The sequence below is a fragment of the Chiloscyllium punctatum genome, unplaced genomic scaffold (genome assembly GCF_047496795.1).
Source record: "Chiloscyllium punctatum isolate Juve2018m unplaced genomic scaffold, sChiPun1.3 scaffold_353, whole genome shotgun sequence".
NCBI classification, from domain to species: domain Eukaryota; kingdom Metazoa; phylum Chordata; class Chondrichthyes; order Orectolobiformes; family Hemiscylliidae; genus Chiloscyllium; species Chiloscyllium punctatum.
The window spans coordinates 227,501-234,205 of NW_027310087.1; positions in this window are offsets into that span (position 1 = coordinate 227,501).

The following is a 6,705-nucleotide window of genomic DNA, read 5'->3' on the forward strand; positions in this document are numbered from 1 at the left end:
CGGGTTGGTATAAATCAGTAACCACCGACACTTAGAATATTTTCGGGTTGGTATAAATCAGTAACCACTGACACTTAGAATTTTTTCGGGTCGGTACAAATCAGTAACCACTGACACTTAGAATATTTTCGGTTGGTATAAATCAGTAACCACCGACACTTAGAATATTTTCGAGTTGGTATAAATCAGTAACCACTGACACTTAGAATTTTTTCGAGTTGGTATAAATCAGTAACCACTGACACTTAGAATATTTTCGGGTTGGTATAAATCAGTAACCACCGACACTTAGAATATTTTCGAGTTGGTATAAATCAGTAACCACTGACACTTAGAATTTTTTCGAGTTGGTATAAATCAGTAACCACTGACACTTAGAATATTTTCGGGTTGGTATAAATCAGTAACCACCGACACTTAGAATATTTTCGAGTTGGTATAAATCAGTAACCACCGACACTTAGAATTTTTTCGAGTTGGTATAAATCAGTAACCACTGACACTTAGAATTTTTTCGGGTTGGTATAAATCAGTAACCACCGACACTTAGAATATTTTCGAGTTGGTATAAATCAGTAACCACTGACACTTAGAATTTTTTCGGGGTCGGTATAAATCAGTAACCACTGACACTTAGAATTTTTTCGAGTTGGTATAAATCAGTAACCACTGACACTTAGAATATTTTCGGGTTGGTATAAATCAGTAACCACTGACACTTAGAATTTTTTTCGACTTGGTATAAATCAGTAACCACTGACACTTAGAATTTTTTCGGGTTGGTATAAATCAGTAACCACTGACACTTAGAATATTTTCGGGTCGGTACAAATCAGTAACCACTGACACTTAGAATATTTTCGGGTTGGTATAAATCAGTAACCACTGACACTTAGAATTTTTTCGAGTTGGTATAAATCAGTAACCACTGACACTTAGAATTTTTTCGGGTTGGTATAAATCAGTAACCACCGACACTTAGAATATTTTCGGGTTGGTATAAATCAGTAACCACCGACACTTAGAATTTTTTCGGCTCAGTAGAAATCAGTAACCAAGCGCATTTTTGAATTGGTTACTGATTTCTCCGTTCGAGTTGCGGCTGCGGTTGGCTTCAAATAGTGGTGGGGGCTTAATTATCGCCGAGGGGAGCATGTCCCGGTGGTGTGGCCGAGGATGGAGTGCCTTTTGAAGGGGGTGTTTCTGAATTTGGACCCTTTTTGAGTTGCATGGCCGGATGGGTGTGGTTTTGAAGGGTGTGTCTGTCTGGAGTGGCACCGGCGTTGGTGTGAGGCTGAGGGTGGGGCGTTCGGTTCCTGGTTAGGGATAGGGAAAGGGTGAGACTTAGCTTTAGTGCTCGTGCCCCCGATTTTGGTAATGTTTGACGTCAATTTTCCAAGGAGGCGAATGCAAGGCTTCAGAGGGACTTTGAGTGTTCGGGGGCGGGGTAGCTCAGCCGGATTTGCCCCGGCGGTTCTGCGGACGGTGTTGACTTCGAGGGCGGACCGGCCCCCGTGTTCAGTCCGAATATCGTGCATTGTTAACGGCGGGAAGTGTTCCAAAAGGGAATGGGATTGAATGTGACTGCTGAAGCCGACTTTGAGACCTGTAACGCGGGTAGCTCAGCCGGATTTGACCCGGCGGTTCTGGCGACGGTCTCGCCTTCGAGGGGGGAGCGCCCGCGTGTTCAGGCCGAATTTTGTGCATTTCCATCGGCGGGAAGAGGTCCAAACGGGAATGGGATTGAATGTGACTGCTGAAGCCGACATTGAGACCTCTAACGCGGGTAGCTCGGCAGGATTTGACCCGGCGGTTCTGCCGAAGGTCTCACCTTCGAGGGGGGAGCGTCCCGCGTGTTCAGGCCGAATATCGTGCATTGTTAACGGCGGGAAGTGTTCCAAAAGGAATGGGATTGAATGTGACTGCTGAAGCCGACATTGAGACCTCTAACGCGGGTAGCTCGGCCGGATTTGACCCCGGCGGTTCTGCGACGGTCTCGCCTTCGAGGGGGGAGCGTCCCGCGTGTTCAGGCCGAATTTTGTGCATTTCCATCGGCGGGAAGAGGTCCAAACGGGAATGGGATTGAATGTGACTGCTGAAGCCGACATTGAGACCTCTAACGCGGGTAGCTCGGCCGGATTTGACCCGGCGGTTCTGCCGAAGGTCTCACCTTCGAGGGGGGAGCCTCCCGCGTGTTCAGGCCGAATTTTGTGCATTTCCATCGGCGGGAAGAGGTCCAAACGGGAATGGGATTGAATGTGACTGCTGAAGCCGACATTGAGACCTCTAACGCGGGTAGCTCGGCCGGATTTGACCCGGCGGTTCTGCCGAAGGTCTCACCTTCGAGGGGGGAGCGCCCACCGTGTACAGGCCGATTTTCATGCATTTCCAACCGTGGGAAGGGGTCCGAAAGGGGATGGGGGTGAACGTGACTGCTCAACCCGACTTTGAGACCTGTAACGCGGGTAGCTCAGCCGGATTTGACCCGGCGGTTCTGGCGACGGTCTCGCCTTCGAGGGGGGAGCGTCCCGCGTGTTCAGGCCGAATTTTGTGCATTTCCATCGGCGGGAAGAGGTCCAAACGGGAATGGGATTGAATGTGACTGCTGAAGCCGACATTGAGACCTCTAACGCGGGTAGCTCGGCAGGATTTGACCCGGCGGTTCTGCCGAAGGTCTCACCTTCGAGGGGGGAGCGCCCACCGTGTACAGGCCGATTTTCATGCATTTCCAACCGTGGGAAGGGGGCCGAAAGGGGATGGGGGTGAATGTGACTGCTCAACCCGACTTTGAGGCATCTAACCCGGGTAGCTCAGCCGGGTTTGACCCGGCGTTCTGCCGACGGCCTCGCCTTCGAGGGGGGAGCGTCCCCCGTGTACAGGCCGATTTTCATGCATTTCGAACCGTGGGAAGTGGCCCAAAAGGGGATGGGAGTGAATGTGACTGCTCAACCCGACTTTGGCGCTTCCGAGCCGGGTAGCTCAGCCGGGTTTGACCCGGCGGTTCTGCCGACGGTCTCGTCTTCGAGGCGGGTGCCTCCCCCGTGTACAGGCCGATTTTCATGCATTTCGTACCGTGGGAAGTGGTCCAAAAGGGAATGGGGGTGGACGTGACTGCTCATACCGACATCGAGACTTGTAAGCCGTGTAGCTCGGCCGGGTTTGATCCGGCGGGTCTGCCGACGGTCTCGTCTTCGAGAGGGGGGCCTCCCCCGTGTACAGGCCGATTTTCGTGCATTTCCAACGGTGGGAAGAGGTTCAAAAGGGGATGGGGGTGAATGTGACTGCTCAAACCCGACTCTGAGGCTTCTAACCCGGGTAGCCCGGCCGGGTTTGACCCGGCGGTTCTGCCGTCGGTCTCGCCTTCGAGGGCGGAGCCTCCCCCGTGTACAGGCCGATTTTCGTGCATTTTCAAACCGTGGGAAGCGGTCCAAAAGGGGATGGGAGTGAATGTGACTGCTCATACCGACCTTGGCGCTTCCGACCCGGGTAGCTCAGCCGGGTTTGACCCGGCGGTTCTGCCGACGGTCTCGTCTTCGAGGCGGGTGCCTCCCCCGTGTACAGGCCGATTTTCATGCATTTCGTACCGTGGGAAGTGGTCCAAAAGGGAATGGGGGTGAATGTGACTGCTCAACCCGACTCTGAGGCTTCTAACCCGGGTAGCTCGGCCGGGTTTGACCCGGCGGTTCTGCCGTCGGTCCTCGCCTTCGAGAGGGGCGCCTCCCCCGTGTACAGGCCGATTTTCGTGCATTTCCAACGGTGGGAAGAGGTTCAAAAGGGGATGGGGGTGAATGTGACTGCTCAACCCGACTCTGAGGCTTCTAACCCGGGTAGCCCGGCCGGGTTTGACCCGGCGGTTCTGCCGTCGGTCTCGCCTTCGAGGGCGGAGCCTCCCCCGTGTACAGGCCGATTTTCGTGCATTTCAAACCGTGGGAAGCGGTCCAAAAGGGGATGGGAGTGAATGTGACTGCTCATACCGACCTTGGCGCTTCCGACCCGGGTAGCTCAGCCGGGTTTGACCCGGCGGTTCTGCCGACGGTCTCGCCTTCGAGGGGGGAGCGTCCCCCGTGTTCAGGCCGAATTTTGTGCATTTCGAACCGTGGAAGTTGCCCAAAAGTCGATGGGAGTGAATGTGACTGCTCAACCCGACTTTGGCGCTTCCGAGCCGGGTAGCTCAGCCGGGTTTGACCCGGCGGTTCTGCCGACGGTCTCGTCTTCGAGGCGGGTGCCTCCCCCGTGTACAGGCCGATTTTCATGCATTTCGTACCGTGGGAAGTGGTCCAAAAGGGAATAGGGGTGGACGTGACTGCTCATACCGACATTGAGACTTGTAAGCCGTGTAGCTCGGCCGGGTTTGATCCGGCGGGTCTGCCGACGGTCTCGTCTTCGAGGCGGGTGCCTCCCCCGTGTACAGGCCGATTTTCGTGCATTTCGAACCGTGGGAAGTGGTCCAAAAGGGGATGGGGGTGGACGTGACTGCTCAACCCGACTTTGAGGCTTCTAACCGGGTAGCTCGGCCGGGTTTGACCCGTCGATTCTGCCGATGGTCTCGTTTTGGAGGGGGGAGCCTCCCCCGTGTTCAGTCCGATTTTCGTGCATTTCGAACCGTGGAAGTGGCCCAAAAGGGGATGGGAGTGAATGTGACTGCTCATACCGACTTTGGCGCTTCCGAGCCTGGTAGCTCAGCCGGGTTTGATCCGGCGGTTCTGCCGACGGTCTCGTCTTCGAGGCGGCTCCCTCCCCCGTGTACAGGCCGATTTTCATGCATTTGCAACGGTGGGAAGTTGCCCAAAAGGGGATGGGAGTGAATGTGACTGCTCAACCCGACTTTGGCGCTTCCGAGCCTGGTAGCTCAGCCGGGTTTGAACCGGCGGTTCTGCCGACGGTCTCGTCTTCGAGGCGGCTCCCTCCCCCGTGTACAGGCCGATTTTCGTGCATTTCGAACCGTGGGAAGTGGTCCAAAAGGGAATGGGGGTGGACGTGACTGCTCAACCCGACTCTGAGGCTTCTAACCCGGGTAGCTCGGCCGGGTTTGATCCGGCGGTTCTGCCGACGGTCTCGTCTTCGAGGCCGGTGCCTCCCCCGTGTACAGGCCGATTTTCGTGCATTTCCAACGGTGGGAAGTGGTCCAAAGGGAATGGGGGTGGACGTGTCTGCTCATACCGACTTTGAGACTTGTAAGCCGGGTAGCTCAGCCGGGTTTGTTCCGGCGGTTCTGCCGACGGTCTCGTCATCGAGGGGGGAGCCTCCCCCGTGTCCAGGCCGATTTTCATGCATTTCCAACCGTGGGAAGTGGTCCAAAAGGGAATGGGGGTGAATGTGACTGCTCATACCGACTTTGAGACTTTTAAGCCGGGTAGCTCAGCCGGGTTTGACCCGGCGGTTCTGCCGACGGTCTCGCCTTCGAGGGGGGAGCGTCCCCCGTGTTCAGGCCGAATTTTGTGCATTTCGAACCGTGGGAAGTTGCCCAAAAGTCGATGGGAGTGAATGTGACTGCTCAACCCGACTTTGAGACTTGTAAGCCGGGTAGCTCAGCCGGGTTTGACCCGGCGGTTCTGCCGACGGTCTCGTCTTCGAGGCGGGTGCCTCCCCCGTGTACAGGCCGATTTTCATGCATTTCGTACCGTGGGAAGCGGTCCAAAAGGGGATGGGAGTGAACGTGACTGCTCATACCGACTTTGGCGCTTCCGAGCCGGGTAGCTCAGCCGGGTTTGACCCGGCGGGTCTGCCGACGGTCTCGCCTTCGAGGGGGGAGCGTCCCCCGTGTTCAGGCCGAATCTTGTGCATTTCGAACCGTGGGAAGTTGCCCAAAAGTCGATGGGAGTGAATGTGACTGCTCAACCCGACTTTGAGACTTGTAAGCCGGTAGCTCAGCCGGGGTTTGACCCGGCGGTTCTGCCGACGGTCTCGTCTTCGAGGCCGGTGCCTCCCCCGTGTACAGGCCGATTTTCGTGCATTTCCAACGGTGGGAAGTGGTCCAAAAGGGAATGGGGGTGGACGTGTCTGCTCATACCGACTTTGAGACTTGTAAGCCGGGTAGCTCAGCCGGGTTTGTTCGGCGGTTCTGCCGACGGTCTCGTCATCGAGGGGGGAGCCTCCCCCGTGTCCAGGCCGATTTTCATGCATTTCCAACCGTGGGAAGTGGTCCAAAAGGGAATGGGGGTGAATGTGACTGCTCATACCGACTTTGAGACTTTTAAGCCGGGTAGCTCGGCCGGGTTTGACCCGGCGGTTCTGCCGACGGTCTCGTCTTCGAGGCGGGTGCCTCCCCCGTGTACAGGCCGATTTTCGTGCATTTCGAACCGTGGGAAGTGGTCTAAAAGTCGATGGGAGTGAACGTGACTGCTCAACCCGACTTTGAGACTTGTAAGCCGGGTAGCTCAGCCAGGTTTGACCCGGCGGTTCTGCCGACGGTCTCGCCTTCGAGGGCGGACCCTCCCCCGTGTACAGGCCGGTTTTCGTGCATTTCGAACCGTGGGAAGTGATCCAAAAGGGAATGGGGGTGAACGTGACTGCCCAACCCGGCTTTGAGACTTGTAAGCCGGGTAGCTCAGCCGGGTTGGACCCGGCGGTTCTGCCGACGGTCTCGACTTCGAGGCGGGTGCCTCCCCCGTGTACAGGCCGATTTTCATGCATTTGCAACGGTGGGAAGTTGCCCAAAAGTCGATGGGAGTGAATGTGACTGCTCAACCGACTTCGAGACTTGTA